Source organism: Equus przewalskii, chromosome 3 (assembly GCF_037783145.1).
Source record: "Equus przewalskii isolate Varuska chromosome 3, EquPr2, whole genome shotgun sequence".
Lineage (NCBI taxonomy): Eukaryota > Metazoa > Chordata > Mammalia > Perissodactyla > Equidae > Equus > Equus przewalskii.
This window is the reverse complement of record NC_091833.1, coordinates 76,037,865-76,059,221: the sequence shown is the minus strand read 5'-3', so window position 1 is coordinate 76,059,221 and position 21,357 is coordinate 76,037,865. Positions and strand designations below refer to the sequence as shown.

At 44.5% G+C, this 21,357-nt stretch overlaps 1 long non-coding RNA gene across 7 annotated transcripts in view; it reads left to right on the top strand.

The window, feature by feature from the left end:
- LOC139082572 (uncharacterized) overlaps positions 1 to 21,357 on the top strand; it is a 63,828-nt gene that overhangs the window by 22,077 nt on the left and 20,394 nt on the right. For 6 of the 7 annotated variants that reach the window (XR_011538722.1, XR_011538720.1, XR_011538718.1 and 3 more), the window contains exons 3-4: positions 43 to 125; positions 1,464 to 1,583. This is a non-coding gene — a long non-coding RNA (uncharacterized lncRNA). Of the gene's footprint in view, positions 1 to 42; positions 126 to 1,463; positions 1,584 to 19,573; positions 19,733 to 21,357 lie in introns of those variants that run through there. The other variant, XR_011538721.1, reaches the window with a different exon arrangement.

The window sequence follows — 21,357 nt, the reverse complement described above, 5'->3', positions numbered from 1 at the left end:
TTGCACCTATTCTTATTTTCTTCCTTATCATCTGTTTTCCAGAACATGATTGCCACAACCTCAATGACCTTGCCTGCCTTGTCTCCTATCGTCACCCCAGCACCTGGCATGGTGTTTGGCACACAGTAGGTGCTCAATAAATATGTGCAATTTACTCAGTTTCTAAATTCCTTTAAAGGCTGTGCAACCCAACAGACAGAGAGTCTGGCATCAGCAGACTCTCATCTTGGTTCAGACACATTTCTTTTCCTCTTGTGTAATGTGTTGGCTTCAAACTATTTCTCTTTATCCAGTGTATCATGGAGATGAAACTAAAAGTGGCAGAAACCATAGAGCAGTTTTAGATCACTTAAGAACTCTGCAGATAGGTGGTTTCAGCTTCAGTGGTGCAAAGAAGTCATCAAGAACCCAGGCTTTTTCTGTCCTTCATTTTGTAGCCCTCAGTGTGACAGCATTGCCTCCCCTCATTGTGACAAGGTTGCTGCAGTAGCTCAGTACATCACGTCCTTAAACAAAAACATCCAAAGAAAGGTAGGAAGGGATGTGGGCTTCCTCTTCAGCATCTCTTTCTATTTATTAGAGAGAAAAATCTTTCCAGAAGCCACTAGCAGACTTCCAGTTATGTCTCCTTGCTCAGAACTGGGTCACATGACCACCACATTGGCTAAATCCATCGTTTGCAAAGAGAATATGAATCAGGCTGGTCATGGCTCATCTCATGGGCCTGAGGGAAGGCTCCAACTTCCCCAGACAAATTTCCTTGATATCTGAACAAAATCAGGGTTCAGTTAACAGGGAAGAAGCAGAAAAGTGCTACCAACAATTCTTCCAATCCAAGAAATCCTTTAAAATATGATAAAGTATGCTTCAGTGCTTAGGCTCCACACCAGCCATGGCAGTTGAGTTTCACTATATCAGTTCTCTATTTCTATGCACCTTTTTTTTTTTAAAATGAAAAAAGCTTGCTTGGCTTTCAGCAAAATTAAAACTATTTCAACAACCCACAAATAAGGGAAATAGCTGGCCACAGTCAGTTTTTTTCCTACACATTTAGATCCTAGGTCTTTATATCACCACTGATTTTCTACATATCCAAGGAATAGCACACAATCTATCAGCCTCTTGTCTTCTCCTGTGTCTGATGGGATCAACGATGCTGTTGATTTCTTAGAAACATCAAGTGCAACACTGCAACTAACCATGAAAAGATTGCAAAACAGTCTAGAAGGGTTTAAGACTCAAGTTTACCTGCTGCTTTTCTTGTCTATTGTATTTCAGTGAATTCCTATCCCACATGTTTGCATCTGTCGCTGCCTGAGAGCGCCAGCTGCCTGGGATGTGTAAACCAGAAATATATGGCTGATACAGTAATTCTCATATAGTTCTTTTTCTCCTGGTGGTTGACAAACTTCAAATTAACACCTGCAGATGGGTAGTTATTTTCCTTCTCTTCGCTGTTCTAGACTTTGCCTTGCGGTGGGCTTCAGGAACTTCTCCATTGTCACAGATCAAGAGAATTAGGGTGAAGGATGAAGTGAGCTGGATTTTATACTCCACAAGGAAAGAACAACATCTGAGAGATGGTAGGTGCTCCATAACTGTTTGCTGAGTGACTAGAAGAATGGTAGAAAGGACAAAGTATGGGCTTCTGAATCACGCAGACTTGGATTCAAGTCCCACCTCTGCTACTTACCATCTATGTGATCCAGGGCAAGTTATGTAACTTCTTTCAGACTCATTTTCCTCATCTGTAAAATGGGAATAATGGGGGCCAGCCCCGTGACCGAGTGGTTAAGTTCTCATGCTCTGCTTTGGTGGCCCTGCTTTGGTTTTACCGGTTCTGATCCTGGGTGTGGACCCAGCATCGCTCATCAGGCCATGCTGAGGCGGCATCCTGCATAGCTCAACTAGAAGGACCTACAACTAGAATATACAACTATCTACTGTGGGACTTTGGGGAGAAGAAAAAAAAGAGGAAGATTAGCTCAGGGCCAATCTTTAAAAAAAAATGGTAATAATGATGTTTATCTCTCAGGTTTGCTGTAAGGACTAGAGATAATGTATGTAAAGCACTTAGCATAGTGCCTAGAACATAGTCTATGCTCAATAAATGGAGCTATCACTACTAGATACAACAAGAAGCCAGGTTTTCCTTAGTCATCTTTGTGGAGCCTACACATGGTGGGCACAAAATAGGTAAACTCAGCCCCATGGCTGAGTGGTTAAGTTCACGCACTCCGCTTCCACAGCCCAGGGTTTCACCGGTTTGGATCCTGGGCGCAGATTGGTACCACTCATCAGGCCACCCTGAGGTGGCGTCCCACGTAGTAGAGCCAGAAAGACCTACAACCAGAATATATAACTATGTATTGGGGGGGGGGTTGGGGAGAAGGAAATAAAGGAAGATTGGCAACAGATGTTAGCTCAGGTGCCAATCTAAAAAAAAAAAAAGAGTTAAACCTAAAACCCCCAAGTGCTTGAGCAAACTGGGGTGTTGGTAGAGCCATATAGAAGGCAGTGATATCTGGACAGTGGGGACAAATATGAGGGAAGCATGAGGAAGCAAGCAATGGTGCCGAGAGAGAAAAGCCAGTTCTTGGGGGACAGAGAACTACCGAAGGCACTTGAGAAAGTTCACCATGAAAGATATAAACCCCCCAAGGGCCCAAACCTGACTTGCACAGAAGCAAATTAGGAAGGGGGTAGACACGGCATAGGAGCTTACTTGCTGAAAGTCACCCCTGAAACACGAACTTGCAAGACAGAGAGACTGAGAATTCTCTGCAGATGGCGTAGAAGTTCTAATTCCCAGAGTGCCCTTCCTGGCCCAGCCTGGCTTGGATGTGGAACAGTGTGGGGAGCAGAAGAGGATCAGCAGAGGACAGAGAACCTTGACACAGAAGAGGATGCCAGCTGGCCTAGGTTGGAGACATTTCCCTTGGCTGCTCCTGGCACAGGGTTTCACAAGTCCCCTGGTGGAGGCATTGGCAGTTATAACATAATCTCTCTCTGTACGTGTTCTTTGTAGTTTCTTGTATACCTCGTAATGATTAGGTCATCCTTTCAGTGAACTGTAGGTATTTCCTCCTAAGCGTGGATTCCATCATCTGACCTAATCCGTTTGTTGTCCTTGTGGAGTCCTGAGTCAGCTGATGACTGGGAGTTAGGATGCGGTGGCGCATAAGCAGCACCCATTACAGAAGGTCCTGGGCAAGGCTGTTCCATCTGGTGTGGTTCATGCTGCCTTTGCTCTTCAACTTAAGAACCACAGTTTCTTCTCATTCCATGTGGTTTCATCCAGAGTCTAATGCATGGGGAGGTCGCAAGCATTGCTTTCCTTGAGATCCACTCCTGCTATTGGTTGGAGGAGAGGAAGGTGCCTGGGAAGGGGGTGTGTCACCCCAGTTGTGGAAGGAGGGAGGGAGGAGGCATCTTTCTTCACCCAGGAATGCCTCACCTCTCTCCCTCAGCATTAGGACTTACTGTGTTGGCAGGAGCTGTCCAGGAAGCAGCACGGTGACATTCTCAAGAGGGGTGGGGGTGCAGCATCACCTAAGCGTTTGCTCTTCCATGAATGATAAGATGTTGCAGGTTGGGGCCACCTCAACCTGATTGTTATCCCCTAACACACAGGGTGAGGAAAGAGAGTCCCCACACCCACTACTGAAATATCAGGGGTGGGCCCCGTGCTTTTAGAAAGCAGGGGGTGGGAGCTGGGGTAAAGAAAAACAAAGTCGTTTGATAAAAACCTTGCTTGACTGGGCGGCATCAAACCCAGGCACAGTCCACGCTCCTAACCACTGCAGGGCGCGACCTTCGCAGCCACTCCCAACCGTGACTTGTGACTTGTGACTTGAGACTCAGGGAGCCTCAGGCAGGAGAGGTAAAGCAGGCCCTACAGGTACCCCCAACCAAGCTCTGAGCTCAGTCTATTTAAGACGCTTGATGTCTGTGAGTGATTTTTACTTGGGAACAGAGAGGAAGGAGAAAGGAGGACTGAGCTAACAAAGATTTAGAGTTTGAAGACGACACCCCTCACCCCCTAAAACTGCATGTTTGACACAGTGGAGAAAGAGTTGAAAATAATTTGAGCTAAAATCATGAGTCAGCTTCAGGGAGAGAAGAGTTTTGACTAGAAGCTACAGACCTTCTTCCTGCCTCCTGCTCTCCACCCCAGAGGTGCCAGGTGAACTCACGGTGACTTTGGAAGCTCCCATCTCTCCGTGCCTCAGCCCCTGTCTGTATGAGGAGGGAGTGGAACTAGAGGATCTCTCTGAGATCCTTTCTGTTTTAATTGTCCATCCGCAAGGGGAGAGTCAGGAGCACGTGGATGGAGAGGAGGGAGCCCCGGGTAACCATGGGCTGAGAGAAGCCTCAATGCACAGTACAATTTCACCAATTGTTACAACATTGAAAGAGTCCACTCCCTTAGCATTGGTAAGTAGCCACTCCCGAGGCTCCCTAGTCCTCTCCTTCAACAACCTGGGCCTCCTCACACCACCTAGGATCCAGCAACTAGAGGGTAACACCTGGCACTGTGTCACTGTGTGTGTGTGTGTGTGTGTGTGTGGTCTTCCCTAGGTACAACCACGTGTTTAGTCAGTGCCTGGCCTTCTTCTGCAGTCCAGGGAGACATCCTGAAAGAGAAAATCCCTTGGGGGAGAGGGAAGGAAAGAAGGAAGAAAGGAAGGAAATGTCTAAAAGTCTTGATTTCTACTTTTGGGAAAAATATACTGTGGTCTGACTTTTTAAACTAATTCAGTGCAATTCTGCTCTGTGCATTCAGCGAGAACCTACCTCCCCCGTGGCCTTCTCTGAGGTTTCTGTAACGAGGCCTTGGCAGTGAAGTGAGTAATGATTCAAAGGCTCTTGTAAAATGTCTTCTGATGTGGCGAATTGCATAAATGGTGGTACATACTCTTGCATCTGCCTTTCACCAATCTGGAGAGTCAGCTCCTGGACTAGTCTTTCCAGTGAGTTCTGAGGAACCTGCAAGAAGGTCTGGTGTCCTGGCTTGACCTCCCAAAGCTGACGCCCCTGACTTTGTTCTCTGACTCAGAGGGAAATGAACTCTGAATTCTTCATCATGCTGCCATGGGCCAGATCTCTCCCAGGGCCAGATCTCAGGCTGAGGACAATTTAGGGTGGTACCAGAGTTCAGAGGAAAGCCTTTGGAGACAGTGTGGACCTGGTTCAAACTTAGAGTGAGAACCTTCCTGGCTTTCCCAGAAGTGTCCTGGTTTTGGCATTGAAAGTCCTGGGTCCCAGAAAACTTCCCAGTCCTGGGCAAACTGGGATGGTTGGTCACCCTATCTTCATCCTCTCACTTCACAGCCAGTAATTTAACCTCTTGGAACCTTAGTTTCCTCATATGTGAAATGAGGATAATGATAACCTCATACGATATTTGAGGACTAGGATTGATATCTCTCCAAAGATTGTTCAGGAAGAAAAGAGAAGATTGAGTGTCAAAAATGTCTTTCTGCCTCTCTTCCAAGAAGGAGTAGATATCTCCTCTCCCCAATATGTTTTGACTTTTCCAAGTGTAGGTGTGAGGACAGCACTTGAGGATTCTGGAATAGTCTTCAGAAGGCCTTGCAGGCCCTGGCTAATGCAGAAGGGTGGGTTAAGGGCTCTCCCAGCCCTATGATTATCTGATTAAGTCTAACTATCAGAAGCAGCTGCCTACTTGCAGAAGTCACTTTTAGCAGCTACCACTTGGGAGTCACAAATGAGGGATGATGAAGCCTTTTCTTTTCAGCGTCTTTGTTGCCCCTCAGCTATTGTCTGCAGAGATGATTAACTAATAGCCAGGTTCTGAAGGCCTATTTCCAAGTAACTGCTGTTTCAGGGCTGAAAACGGAAAAGAAGTCAGTGCTTTCAAAGGACTCCCTTGCAAGGCATTTGCAGCAGGCAAGGATGGATTTCACCGGCATCTTAATCCCTGGCAATAAAAGTCAAGGGCTGTCTTGGAGACCAGAGGCAGCAAGCAAGAACTCCAATAACAAAAGAGAGGCGGGAGGATTATTTATTCAAATGTGCTGACAGAAGAAAGCCTTAATCAAAGACACCATAGAAAACAAGCTGCAGGCTGATAGGGAGTATTCGGAACATGAAGATGTCAAAGGGATCCAGCTTTTTCTGAGCGGAAGGGGATTGCTGGGGGAAATGGTCTTTCGTAACTGAGCAGAGCTATGTCAGCACTAATGACAGGAGAAGGCTCTTATTAGGAAGATGCCAAGGGCTGGGGATTATTCAAAGTGCAAATATCTTCACCTTCCCATCCCTCCCACCCCCATCACAAGTGAAATAAGAATCATTAGAATTAGTGCCAGATTCTGATTGAAAATAGGTCTTCAGAAGTTGAAAAATTCAACAGCCAAGACTCTGGTACCAGTAATTAGTAACTAGTTCATATCCAAGGCAACTGACGGCACAATTTTGCATAATTAGGACACCTTTGAAAGTAGAGAGGAGAAAGGACTCACCAATTGGGAATTGACTGATTTGTGTAAACATTAGTGTGATCAGGGGTTTCCAATCCTCCAGTACCTCCTTCATATTTACATTCTAAATTAATGACTGGCCAAATGCCAAGGAGAGCAATGCTGTTGGCTTTTGGCCACACACAAAGCTGCCCATCAGATTCTGGGGAAATCTGCAAGACAGATGTTTCTAGGTTACTGAATCATCTTTTCACCTGTGCTTCTCACCCTTTTCTAAAGAAAATTAAATTCTGGAACAGTTAATTCAAAAGTCAAGAAATTTGATTATCAGAGTAATACATTAAGGCATACCCACTAGCCATGGCTGCATATTAAATCACCCCAAAGCCTAGTGACTTAAGTCAACCAAAAGCATTTTATTACCTCTCCCGGTTTCCCTGGTCAGGAATTCAGGGAGGGCATGGTGGGGCAATTCTGGTCTGGGGTCCCTCATGTGGTTGGAATTAGACAGAGGCTGGAGTTAGAACAGCAGAGGGATTGGATCCACTCAGTCTTGTTGGGTATGTTTCTAACCTCATGGTAGTCTCAGGGCCTCTCCATATGGTCTCTCCATAAGAGCTGGTTTGAGCTTCCTCACAACATGGCGGCCTCAGGGCAGTTAAGTGCTCCTGTGCGAGTATTTCAGCTCCCAAGGCAGCAGCTGCATCAACTTTTATGATGTGGCCTCAGAAGTCACGTAGCATCACTTCCTACCACATTCTGTTGGTTATAAATGAGTCACAAGCCCACCGAGATTCAAGAGGAATTTGACTTACTTCTTAAGGGAGAAATGGCAAGGTTCTAAAAAAGCAATGTGGGATGGAGATATTGTGGCCGTCTTTGGAAAATATAATATGCTATGAGGCATAAATAACTGATGATCAAAGCCTTTAAAGGAATTTTTTGTGTTTTAAGAAAACAGTATGTTAACCCAAATAAATCTCTAAATTAGTGGAATAAGTACTAAGGAACCTTGTGTTAACTGCCTTCAATCCCTTCTTCTCCACATTACCTCTTACTCTTTAGGGCAGAACAATTGGGTGTAATGTGATGTATTCGTTTATTAGGCTGCCATAACAAAGTACCACAAACTGGGTGGCTTAAACGACAAAAATGTATTGTCTCACAGTTCTGGAGGCTAGAAGTCTGAGATTAAGGTGTCAGCAGCATTGATTCTCTCTGAGGGCTTTGAGAGATAAGCTATTCCATGCCTCGCCCCTGGCTTCTGATGGTTTGCTGACAATCTTTGGCATTCCTTGTCTTATAGAAGCATCGCTCCAATCTCTGCCTTCATCTTCACATGGCACTCTCCCTGAGTACGTTTGTCTGTGTCCAAATTTCCCTTTTTATAAGGATGCCAGTCATATTGATTAGGGGCCCACCCTACTCCAGTATGACCTCATCTTAGTTAATTACATCTGCAATGACCCTAGTTTCAAATATGGTCAATTCTGAGGTACTGGGGGTAAAGACGTCAATGTATGAATTGGGGAAGGGGTCTCTTATTTTCTGAAGGAAGGAACTTCTTTTTTCTTTTTTTATTGAGTTCATAATAGTTTACATCAATGTGCAATTTTAGCTGTACATTATTTCTTGACTGTCACCACATAGGTGCTGCCCTTCACCCCCTGTGCCCACCCCCCGACCCCTCTTCCCCAGGTAACCACTGAACTGTTTTCTTTGTCCATGTGCTTGTTTATATTCCACATATGAGTGAAATCATCTGGTGTTTGTCTTTCTCAGACTGCCTTATTTCACTTGGCATAACTCCCTCTAGGTCCTCCCATGTTATTGCAAATGGGATGAATTTGTCTTTGTTTCTGGCTGAGTAATGTTCCATCATATCTGTATATATACCACATCTTCTTTATCCAATCACCAGTCAATGGGCACTTGGGTTGCTTCCATGTCTTGGCTATTGTGAATAGTGCTGCAATGAACATAGGGATGCATATGTTACTCTGGATTGTTGATTTCAAGTTGTTTGGGTAGATACCCAGTAGTGGGATAGCTGGGTCATATGGTAGTTCTATTTTTAGTTTTTTGAGGAATCTCCATACTGTTTTCTGTAGTGGCTGCACCAGTTTGCATTCCCAGCAGCCGCGTATGAGGGTTTCCTTCTAGGAAGGAGCTTTTTTTGATACGGTTTCTGAGAGTATGAATAGGGGAGCAGGGTCCAATCTCAGGTAAAATTTTAAAACTTTATATCTATCTTCTTCTTCCCATGACCCTTGGCAGTCTCTCTTACCTCCTAAACACCTTTAAACTTTGAGTCAAAGTTTTCATTAAGGTTATTAATGCCATTAGAGTGTTTAGGATTAAATGCCTTTTTTCTGAAAATGTAATTATCAAATGTTGGTTATTGGGTCTCGTTCTTTCCTCAATTTTCTATAGTCCTGATGCCCCTAGTTATGGAACTTCAAGTTGCATAGAATTTTTCAAGACTTTACCCTCCTTGTAAGCTGGGGTTCACCTAGGCAGCAACCTAGTTCATTAAGGAGGCTTAAAGAGCAATTTATTGACTTTGAGGATTCGAGATTGTTCTCTCTCAATGTTAAGCAGACATTTAAAAATTTATTTCCTTTGGATGCTTAAAATGAAAAGAAAAAAAAGACAGGCACATCCCGCCGCCTCTTTAGGCAAGCCACAAGTCTTTGGCTTTCTTGCCCCAGCACTTATCTTGCACTTGATGTTTTCAAAATACTATCCAATCATTAAATAGCCAGTTCCCACTACATCTTTGTGAGATGTGAAAATTCTTGCCATTTTTAGTAAAGGAAATTGAAGCAAAAAGCACCAAGGTGACCTGTGCAAGGTGACGTAACAGATCAGGAGTAGCTCCAGGTGTCTTGTCATTTCATGAACTAAAACTTTGTCCTGTGCCAGCCCAGGGACAGACTCTCATGGCCACATCCCTTTCTCCTCTTCCCAGAAGCCAAATACCCACTTTCCCCTTTGCTCTGCAGCCATTGGAGGAGCAGCAGGAAAGGCAGGAGTTAGCAGATGCCCGGCACATCCCTGCTGGGAGCAAGCTTGTTATCAGTGTTTGTAAAACACTCTCTGTATAAAGAGCCCCAGAAATCTTAAGAGGAACCTTTGGGATATGAAGCCTGAGTCAGCAGGTGGGCATCCCAGTGCAATCTCCTTTGTACTCACTGGGTGGTGAGATCTGGGATATTCAGGTCGTATGACAGTAATGAAAAAGGTGTAGAAGGTGTTCTAGTCCTAGAAAACTGTAATCTTCTTGATCACAGGCTGGATCAGAAACAAGCCCGCAGAAACTCTCTGTCTGGTCTTAAATCAATAAACAATAATAGCAACCTTTAAGGACTTTCCTTAGTTCTAGGAAGGTGCTGCATGAAAGAATCCCAGACATCTTGTGTGTCTGCCTCTCCAGGAAGACTGGGAGGCACCATAATGCACTCTAGTATTTGCAAAGCTCTCATTTTTTCTCTGGTGAGAGAAGATTGCATGTAACTGTCTGGTTCTATACTTGCGTGGAGGGAAATTGATGGCATGCAAATTATCTTATTTAAGATGCCACCCACACCTGTATTTGACTCTTAGGCAGGCCAGCAAATCCAAATCACATTCTCCTCTCTTGAGGTACCCTTTCCCTGCTTTTTTCTTTAGTCACTCACTTTAAACTATGATTGGTTTCTTAATCCACAGAAGCATAACTAGTAAGGTATGTTTCGCACTGATTATATGCTACTCACGTGAAGTGGCACATGACGCGGACCTCTTTCTGAGCAAGAATATAAGTTGAGGCTTCTCGTTTTCATATCAAAGTGCCATTTTGGTCCTGCACACCTAAATTCTAAGCATAGGGATCTCAGCACTTAGATCTATTTTCATAATCAATAGTATGAAACTCGTCTTATTTCTCATTTTGTATTGGCTGCTAGGAATCTCAGAGCCAAATATAGTGCTCAGTTTTACTATGTATTCTTAGGTTAAGTTTTCAGGTATAAAACCTTTACATTCACAATGTTTATTATTTATCCATATCTTAATGATTTTTTTACAGAGTTTTTTACTACAAGGTACCTCAGATCTTTTTTTAAAAAAATAATTTAAGCATGGTATTAATAATAAATAAAATATATTTTAAAAACCACTATAATTTTCAACACTGAGAATGGCCTTTAAAATCATAGTTAGTTTTGTCCATAGGTTGATTAGAGAACACTGGTAAGAGATAACCGGTTCTGATAGTTTTCTGGGATACACCCATACTGCCATGCTGGACATTAAGATATTGAAATCTCTCTGTGTGGATTGTTTAAAGCTACTTAACTCCCACCCTCTCCTGGGACCACTCCCTCAGGCACCTTCTCCAGGATCCAGCAACCAGAGGGGCCCTAAAGGACCAGCTCCAATGACCCATAGCCATTGTCTCAGGTCAGTGGCCTAGCCATTCTGGTTACGTATTTTAATATCCCCCTTGGAGGGAACGTTTTTGCTACTCTTGCCTCCTGTTAGTGCAAACAATAGATTTGCTTATTAATATAGGGGCAGGGTAGTGGGGAGGAATACAGACTCTGAAGCTGGACTGCTTGGCTTCAAGCCCTGAGTCAGCCTCACGTTGTCCCTGTGACCTTAGTGAGTTCTGTGTCTTCTCTCTGCCTTATTTCTCCAGCTGGAGTTGGAGGTGATAGTTACCTTCCTCATAGGATTGTTGTGAAGAATGGACGAGTGAATGTAAGCAGAGCAGTTAGAGCAGTGCCTGTGGGAAGCTCATGCGGTAGCCACTATTATTGAGCACCTGCTAAGTACCAGGCACAGTACTGAGTGCTTTGTGTTTGTTGTCTAACCCCCCAAAGACCCCATCAAGTAAGTATTATCATTGCTATTTCAAAGATAACTGAATCTCAGAGAAATTAAGAAACGTGCCCAAGGTCACTGTACTGGGGATGGACAGAGCAGATTTAAATTCCTCTCTCTGCCACTCGAAGCCCATGCTTTCCCCTCCGCTGCAGACTCTTCTCTGGTGCAAGCAGCACTTTGCAGCAAAGAAGAAAGAGAAGATGGCTGGCTTTGGTGAATGCTGAGCACGTGAAGATGCTCCGAGGGTATAGAGACCTCGCAGAGGATGGATGGCAAACGGAGTTGCCCTCTGACTAGAAGAGTTAGAGTTGCTGTTTGTAACAGGGTTCTGCCATCACCCAGGCTTAACACCTGGCAGTCGTCCCTGACCCCTCCCGTTCCCTTGCTCCCAGATCTAGTCACCACGCACCTCAATTCTGCCCTAATGATGTCTCTCACATCCCTTCCATTCCATTCATGCCTGTGCTAACACTCCATTTCAAGTTCTCATTACCTCATGTCTAGATCATTTCAAAAGCCTCTTAACTTGTCTCCCAGCCTCCATGTCTCTGTCACCCCTCCCCTCGCAACCACCAAATTATTCCTAAGGGAACTGCTTCCATCACATGATTTCTCTGTTCAAAACCCCTCAATGACTACCCAGTGTTTACTGAATACAGTTCAGCTTTTTACAATGACATTCAAATGCCTTCTTAATCTAATTCCAGTCTTCTTTCCCGAAATTCTCTCTCAGGACTCCTCTGTGAGAATTTTGTGAGATAGCCAAGATTGTTTACTTGTATTCCTTAGCCACACTATTTTCTTTCCCACCTCCAAGCCTTTCCCCACTCCATTCCCCATGCCTGGCACACCCTCCTCCAGTCTTCTAAGTTCTGTACATCCATCACGACCCAACTTGGCCCCCTCGCCGCTGTGACACCTCCTCTGCCCACCCCAGGGAAGTGGAACCCCTCCCTTGTCTGAATTATACTACTCATTAGACACTTAGCCCCCACTGCCTATGTTATGAATTAGCTTTCTGTTCGTAAATGCTCTTCTTTCCCAGGTACATTGTGACTGTCTTATAGCCAGAGGAGTGAAGGAGACAGATGGTGGGAGGGCTCTGACAAGGGGATATGGTGGTACAGCCTGGTAGTTAGGCTCTTGAGCTCAGAAATTAGACAAACTGGGTTTGAATCACGGCTCTGCACTAACTAACCAGGCAATCTTACCAAGACACCTAATCTCTCAGTGTCCCCAACCATAAAATGGGGATAATGACTCTCCCTTCCTCATAGAGCTGTTGTGAGGATAATGAGTTAATACATAGAGAGCACTTACTCAACGCCTGGTACGTAGATAAAGCTCAATTAATATTAGTTATTATTACTTTCATTATTGAACAAGAGGAGAGGGTTTGTGATGTACTAGACACTGTATAAATAATTCAATAGACTTTATTTAATTTGTATGAAACCCTTGAGGTATTGGGATCCTGCGCTAGCTATGCCCGAGCTGTGGAGCCTTCTGACCAGCCCTGAACAGCTAAATCTCTTTTCCGTGAGTGAGAAGTACACCGCAGTCACGTTTAAATCATGTTTAATGTCCCTGTTGCAGCTGGACTTAATTCTAATGGGCACGAGTCCTGTCACTCTACTGCTGGAAATAGCACTTCGTTCTGGTGGCCATCAGGAGCTTCATTTCTAGTATTTTACAAAAATTCTATTCAGAGGAAATGACTCAATTTAAGTCTTTCCCACACTGGTCATCTCTTTCTTTAGCGTGAGCAGAATAAGAGATTAAAGAGTAAAAGAGAGAGACACAGAGATCCTTTCTAAATGGGGGGGGGAGGGGGTAGGATAAGACCAAACTCGGGGACCCTGGACTGCCACCACCCATTACACCCTGGGGATGCTGGAGCAGGTGGAGTTTCAGCGTTGGCATAATCTCTGCAGAGAATCATGTAGCTGGCATCAGAAGTGGATATTTCAAGCTGTGTAGATCTTAAGGCCAGCCTCAGGTCAGAAACATGTCTGCAGCTGGCTTTGGGATTTTTTTGTCATGATGCAGCAATTTGCATTAAATTGTAACCTTGATCTGTCTTTTGTGCATCTATACCTTGGAGGTAGACAAAAGCAAAATATAAAAATGCTAAGTAGGTTGTCAGATCAGTGACACCACACCCCTCATCCCACCTTCTTCTTGCTTGCTGGAGGAGCTTGTCCTTTCTATAGAGCTGTGAATTCTAGCTACTCACATTCTCAGCTTACCTTGCAGCTAGCTTATAGATACGAGACCCAATTTAGTCCAATTCACCTGCAAAGTATGCTGAAGGTCCTATGGAAACTCGTTCTTCACTGGATCTGATCTTGTTGATATATGATGCCTGAAACTGCTGCAGCCATCTGTGAGTATGAGGGAGGCATGGTTGATATACTGAGCAATGCAGAGCCAAGAGATGGAAAATACCTGCATCCTTGAGTATGTCATTGATCCAATCCTCTAACGTTGGACAGACTTATTGCTATGTGAAATAATCAATGTCCTTACTGTTTAACTAATTTTGGTTGGGTAGTCTGTTACTTGCAGCCAAAATCACCCTTACTGACGCAGCAGCCAAAGCATTTTAACATTCTAAGCTGTAATGCCATATGTTTATAAGCCACCCTAGTTAAAACAAATGCCTCTTGCCCTTGCTATTATTATGTAGCATGTTATTGCCCCATTTTCTAATTGGAGACAGGCTAGGGAAATATTCTATATCCACTTAATGGCAGATTATGCAGTTAGGCAGTCTGAGTTCGAAACCTGGCTTTACCTTTGTGATCTTGGGCAAGTTACTTAATTTCTCTGTGCGTCAGCTTCCTCATCCATTAAATGGGGAAAGTAATCATCCTGCCTCGTAGGTTTGTATTGAGGATCAAATGAGCTAATACATATAAAATACTTAGAATGGTTCCTGGTCTGCAGAAAGTCATCAATCAATTTATGTTAGGTTTGTTTTCATCCTCCCCAGGATTGCACCCTGCTGCACATTTCCAAGGCAATTTGCTGTCACACTTTCCACCTACATTTTCCTTTGCCAATCACTTCTGGAAATAGCTGAAATGTGGGACAGCGATGGCCAGCTCAGCCCTCTTGCTAGCATGCATACCACAGTGTCATCAGAAAAGAAATTTAAACTAACAGAAAGTAACAAATCTTTTGTCTGGAAACACCACAGAGAAGCCAAAATTCCCTACACTCCCCAGATCCCATGCTCTGGATGTCCTTCACCCCATGCACTGAGACAGAGGTGGCAAGGACTCCTCAGGGTTGATTTTCCCATAGGCCTCTGGGGTGTGCCCTCAGCACTGAGTGTGTCCCTCATCATCTATAGCCTTAGCCAACAGAAATGGGGAAAACCCACAGATCCCCTTACATCACTATCATTTTTCACTGTGCCACTCGTATTTCTCCCCCTTTTTAGCTTTTTTGCTGGGCCAAGAACGTCTTCTTGTCTTCTTCTCTGGGGTGACTCCTTTTCCCATCAACCCACGATTGTCCATCCCTTGTCAGGGACTGCAGAGGCTGTTTCAGCTTCTTACATCTGCATTACGCTTGTCAACCTAGGGCAGCTTTCAGCCAATCCTTCGGTATAGCTCATCTGTGGAGCCCTTGGCAGCTTCCAAAATACTTTGGCCCAAGTTATTTAATCCTCACAAAAGTCTTGTGTGGTGCCTGTTTTCATGCCAAACGAGAGTCCTCGGGCTTTTTCCCTTTCCTGTAGAGACCAAGGGCAGAGGGCGGTGGGACAAAAATATTTCACTCTCTTTGCCTTGTGGATCTGAGGCAATAAGGACCTTGTCCAAGTTTCCCTCAGCAGTGAGTGTTTCAGGTGGAGAGAAAGCAGAGACTCTGAAGAAACCACTCGAAGTCCACCTGAAAATTGAGCACTTGGCTTCTGAAGGAAAAACAAACACCTGATGCTTCTCTGGGCGGAAGGATCCGGTTCTGACTCTTGACAGATAGTCCAATCTAGAATAGAGGGAGAGGGAGGAAGAAGGCTCTGGAAACCAGCTGGCTTAACAAAGTACTTCCTGGTATGGAATCTTTTGCCATTTGTATGAGAAGCACATATCGGGATCCTTCAGATTAAAGACGCTCTATTGACTTCTTTATCAGACAGCCCCTCAAACACCTATATTGGCAATAACTGAGCTACAAACCGAGGAGCCCACTCTGTCGCCTTGAGGGGTGGAGGTTTCAGAGTCTTGGTGAAGAGCTGATGTGCCGTTGAGGTTTGTGTGAACAGGACTGTTGGTTTGCGGAGCGCTGGTGCCTGCATTCTGGAAGGTAGGAGGAAATGGAGACCTCTGCATATGGGCTGGTGCCACACACCTCTGCCACCTCAGCGTCTGTCTGAGCTGCCTGTCTTGTGGAAAAGTTCCTTTCATTTCCTCAATTTTATTCAGTGCCAGGTTGAGAGGCCTGGAGAGGGGTCAGGGGCCCAACCACTGTGTTAACCAAAGCAGTACAAGTGTCAAATAAATGCTGTTCTTTCCCTTTTTTCCTCTTTCTTTTCTGCCTTCCAGGAAGGTTTTTTTTAAAAAAAACAAAAAACACTCAGCTCACTTTCTACTTTCAAGCACACCCTGTTCCTTCACAAGGGAAAAAGAAGCCGACAGAGCAACATTTATTCATAAAGTCTCTATTCAGCTCTCCTTGCTTGTTTTGGGCTCAGGGTTCAGCTAACTGGTTCCCACAGAGCGTAGACCAGCAGGGGAGGTGGGGTTCACAGGAGAGAACGGGAAAAAGATCTGCTCTTCCAGAATGCGATGGAAAACCACAATATTTCTGGATGAGTGGCATGGAGCACGGCAGTGACTTTCTTCCCTATTTCCCCCCTTGGGGTGGAGGCTGCTTACCTCAGGGCCAGCCAGGCTCACCCGCCCGTTCCTGCCTGTCACGTCCTCCCTCTGAAAGGGGTTTTTTGGGGGGCAATGGGGCATCTTCCCTCACTGTCACTTGAAGCCACTGAGTGGCTTTAACAGTAGAGTGATTCCCACCTTAGAAGGAGACAAGGGAGCCATCCTTCCAGCTGCTCAGGGTGAAAACTTTGGAATCATCCATGAGTCTTCTCTTTCTCACACCCCACTTCCAGTCCACCAGCATATCCTCTTGGCTCCACTTTCAAAATTTATTCAGTATCTATATCAGTGAGTATCCATATCTATAACAATGTAAATCACAAAATACATTATCTATATCTACAGATGGCTCAGCAAGAGAAACAGAACCAGCAGGAGATACATATTAAGAGATTTATCATGAGGAACTGGCGTACATAATTGTGGGGGCTGGTGAGGCGAGTCCGAAATCCATAGGGTGGGCCCTTAGGAAAGGCAGTTGGGAGCTCTCAGGTAGGATTTGAACCTGCCCCCGTGGCAGATTTACTTCCTCATCAAGGAACCCTCAGCTCTGGCATAAGGCCTTTCAACTAATTGATTCAGGTCCACCCTGAATCTAGGATAATGTCTCTTACTTAAAGTCAACTGATTAGAGAGTTTAATCACATCTAGAAAATATCCTCACGGCAACACCCAGGTTAGTGTTTGACTGAATAACTGAGGACTGTAGCCCAGCCAAGCCACACATCAAACCTGCCATCACCTTGTCCAACCTCGTCTCTCTCCTCCGCAGCCCCTCCCTGGTCCAAGCCACCATCATTTCTCCCCTGAGTTATTGCATTAGCCTCTTTATCAGTTTCCCTGTTTCTTCTCTTGTCCTGCCTGCCCCTCCCCCCGCAGCTGTTTTCAACAGAACATCTAGAGTGATCATTGCTCCATTGCTCAAAGCCCTCGAGGTGGGCAGAATAATGGGTCCCCAAAGATGTCCACGCCCTCATCCCCAGAGCCTATGAACGCGTTATCTCACGCTGCCAAAGGGAGTTTGCAGATGTGCTTAGGATGTGCATCTTGAGATGGGGAGATGATCCTGGGTTACCAAGTGGGCCCAATCTAATCACGCGAGTTTAAAAGTGGAAGAGAGACGCAGAAAAATGGGTCAGAGAGACAGCTGGCTTTGAAAGTGGAGGGAGGGGCCGCAAGCCAACAGCAAGGATAAGGGGACCTCAGTCCTGCAACTGCACGGAACTGAATTCTGCTAACAAACCGAATGAGCAGGAAACAGAGTCTCCCATGGCGCTTTCGGTAAGGAACACACTCCTGCCAACAGCTTGACTTCAGCCTGGTGGACTCGTGTCGGACCTCCAATCTGTATAACTGTAAGATGCAGATTTGTGTCGTTGAAGCCACTAATTTGGGGGTAACTTGTTAGGGCAGCAATAAGAAAACGAACACAGCCCTCCAGAGACTTCCCATCCTACTCAGAGTAAAAGCCAAGCTCCTCAGAATCCCATCTCGCCTTCTCTCTGACATCCTTTCCTACCACCCTCCCTACTCACCCCCTCACCCCTACATCAGCTCCAGGGCCTGGACTAGAGTGAAGCTCGTGAGGCACTAGCCTTGAGATGCCAAAAACTCAGTAACCAATATAAACAACATTTTAATGTAATATCACAATTAGTGCCAAAAAATCTATGGTATACAAAATATAAAACTTCAGAAGGAAGACAGGATTCTACCCTGTGTTTGCACAATTCCCCTCCCCTAATCCCAGCCCTGATCCTTGTTGTTTGCCCAAACTTCCAGGCACACTCCACCAGCAGAACTTTTTCATTTGCTTTTGCAATTATCTGCAAGGCTTCCTCCCTCCCCTGCTTCTGTCTTTACTCAAATATCACCTTATAATGAGGCTTCCCTGACCCTTCTTTTTTTTTTCTTGTGAAGAAGATAGGCCCTGAGGTAGCATCTACTGCCAATCTTCCTCTTTTGGCTTGAAGAAGATTGTCACTGAGCTAACATCTGTGCAGTCTTTCCTCTATTTTCTATGTGACACTGCCACAGCGTAGCCTGACGAGTGGTGCTAGGTCCATGCCCACAATCAAAACCTGCGAACCCCAGGCCGCCAAAGCAGGGTGTGCAAACTTAACCATTATGCCACCGGGCCAGCCCCCCAACCCTTTATTAAATTATAGTGCCCCTCATGAGTACTCACTGACTTCTCCCTTGCTCTGTATTTCCCCAAAGCATATTACACATCTAACATTCTATTTTATTTATTTACTACTGTAGAGGAGGTAAAATTTCTTCCCTGCTCTCTTAGGGTTTCCACTTGGGACTGTCTTAACAGATTAATGGAAGAAACGCATAAAAATTTTATTTCGATAAAGTTTTATGTGTACATGGGAGTTCTCACAGGAAAATGAAGACTCAAAGAAATTTCTAGGCCTAAGTGCTTACGTACTAGGTTAAATGAAGGGTGCAAATTGTGGGAAAGTAACTGAAAGATACAGGGAGGCTAAAGGAAGATAAGAATTATTATTATTTTTTTAAGATTTTATTTTTTTCCTTTTTCTCCCCAAAGCCCCCAGGTACATAGTTGTGTATTCTTATTTGTGGGTCCTTCTAGTTGTGGCATGTGGGACGCTGTCTCAGTGTGGCTCCATGAGCGGTGCCATATCCGCGCCCAGGATTCGAACCGATGAAACCCTGGGCCGCTGAAGCGGAGCACGCGAACTTAACCACTCAGCCACGGGGCCAGCCCCCAGACAAGAATTATTTTAACAAGATCTGTTTGTACAGGTTTCTCTCGGCCTCGACTCCCCAGCTCTGGTGATAAGAATGTTCTTTTCCTCCTAGTATACGGAGGGCATCTTTCACATGAGAGTTCCATCTCCTGTTTTCAGGAAGAAAAGGGGAGGTCAGAATGCCCTTCTTGTACCTGTTGTTTTTCAAGTGCCTTTAGCTCAAAATAATCAATATGCCAAAGAAGCATATTTTGGGGTGATGTAATCTGAACCCTTTCACTACTTTTTGTTAACTGCTATTTCATCAAGGCCTAACGGTTTGTGGCATGGAGTAGGTATTTAATAAGTGTCTGTGGTAGGAATGATGGAAGGGAAGGAGAGAGGGAGAGAGAAAGGAAGGAGAAGGAAGAGAGGAAGGATGGAAGGTGTCAGTGGGGGAACAGGGCGTGTACGTGCGTGCACGGAACTTTTGCGTTGTTGATTGAAACCTAAAATCCCTGAAGAACTGTAGTAATTTCAGTCTAAGGAAATGTCAGCTTATAAACAGGGTTATTTTTTCTTCTCCCAAAGGGGAAAAAGCCATCCAGAGTCAGTGTGTTCTATTAGGTTAATTAGTAGATTTGGATTAACTGTGTACTTTCTTTTCTAGGCAATTAGCTGAATTCTGTTTCCACTGAAGTTCTGGGAAATGTTTGGATTTCATGCAGTTTGTCCAAAACCTTTTGAGACAGAGTCTCTGCAACCCTGTATTGAATAATGCCTAGAGATTTTATGCTCTTCTAGTTCCCCTCAACAATAAAAATTTAATTTTGATGATCTCCGTCCTCCAATTTTTTATAAATGGATCCTAAGAATGCTATTGTCAAAAATCAGTGATAACTTTCATCACAGATAAACTGGTTTTTGTTCACAATAACAAAAAAGTTATGATAGATATATTTCAAGATTGATTAGGATGGAAAATAGACCCAAGTTTTACCACCATCCATTAACTGACTAGCAGCCATGTGACTTAGGAATTGGCTGGAATGTGTGAGCTGGAATCTAAGCAGAGTGACGTTACGGTTGATGGCACACACTAAACTACGTGGATTGTGGGCCAAGGTGGTCAATGTGGGTGCGTGTAGGACAGTTAAGCAGAGGAACTAGCTTAGGAGAGAGAAGAAAAAAGAGGGGCAGAGGGAAGCAAAGAAGAGAGAGAAAGAAACTCAGAGACAAGCTTGAGAGAATAGCCTCCATTCCTCACGGCTCTGGCTGTCCTTGATTCTTTGCTTTCTGTCCATGTGTTCCCATGGCCTCTCTCCTCGACCTTCCTTAAGCCAGTTTGAGGGTTTCTCTGTTCCTTGTACTCAAAAGAGCTGACTAGACTGCATATTCCTGGGGATGGTCATTAAAAAGGCAAAAAGTTCTTTGAGCAGACTCGGAAAGCCACAGTCAGAATTGTGCAGTGTTTTCCATTGGAATTAAACAGTGGGTTTTGATGTTTTTAGTGTAGGAAAGAAAAATGAGTTTCAACTGAATGTAGCCTCTTGGATTGGCTCCTGGAAAAGAAAAAGAATATTGGTGGAAAAACTGGTGAAATCTGAATAAAGTCTGGAGTTTGGTTAATAATATAGTAATAGTAATTTCTTAATTTTGACAAAGGTACCATAGATAATGAAAGATGTTAACATTAGGGCAAACAGGGTGAAGAGAATATAGAACCCTCTGTACTACCTTTGCAACTATCAGTCTAAACTTATGCCAAAATAAAAAATATGTATTTAAAAAAATATGTTGCAGGGGCCAGCCCAATGGTGTAGAGATTAAATTTGCACACTCCACTTCAGTGGTCCAGGGTTCGTGGGTTTGGACCCCGAGTGCAGACCTACACACTGCTCGTCAAGCCATGCTGTGGTGGCATCCCACATACAAAAAATAGAGGAAGATGGGCACAGATGTTAGCTCAGGGACAACCTTCATCACACACACAAAATAAATAAAGTAAAAAATAGGTGTGATTCCTGGATAGAGAAAGAAGTAGAAGGATAGAGTGGAAAAAGCAACTATAACAGAAGTCAGAAAAAACTAGGGTCATATCTGGAAAATCTTGGGTTCAAGTCCATACGTTACTTCTTCCTAGCTGTGTGGCCTTGGCCAAGATACTTCACCTCTCTGATCCTCAGTTCCCTCATGAATTCATAGTGTTGTTTGGGGAGGCAAACAATGATACCAACAATGATGGCATGACATGATGAGCCAGGGTGGTGACATAGGAAGAGGAAGGAGCTGATCCAGCTTGGACACCTGAACCAGGTATGAATGAGTTCAACCCTCAGCTTATGCTTGATACTTTTTTCACTTTGACAAATAAAGAAGAAAGATCATCATCACGCATACCGTGATTACAGCCTCTTCAGAGATGCGTGTTCTGCACATAGAACATCATAAATC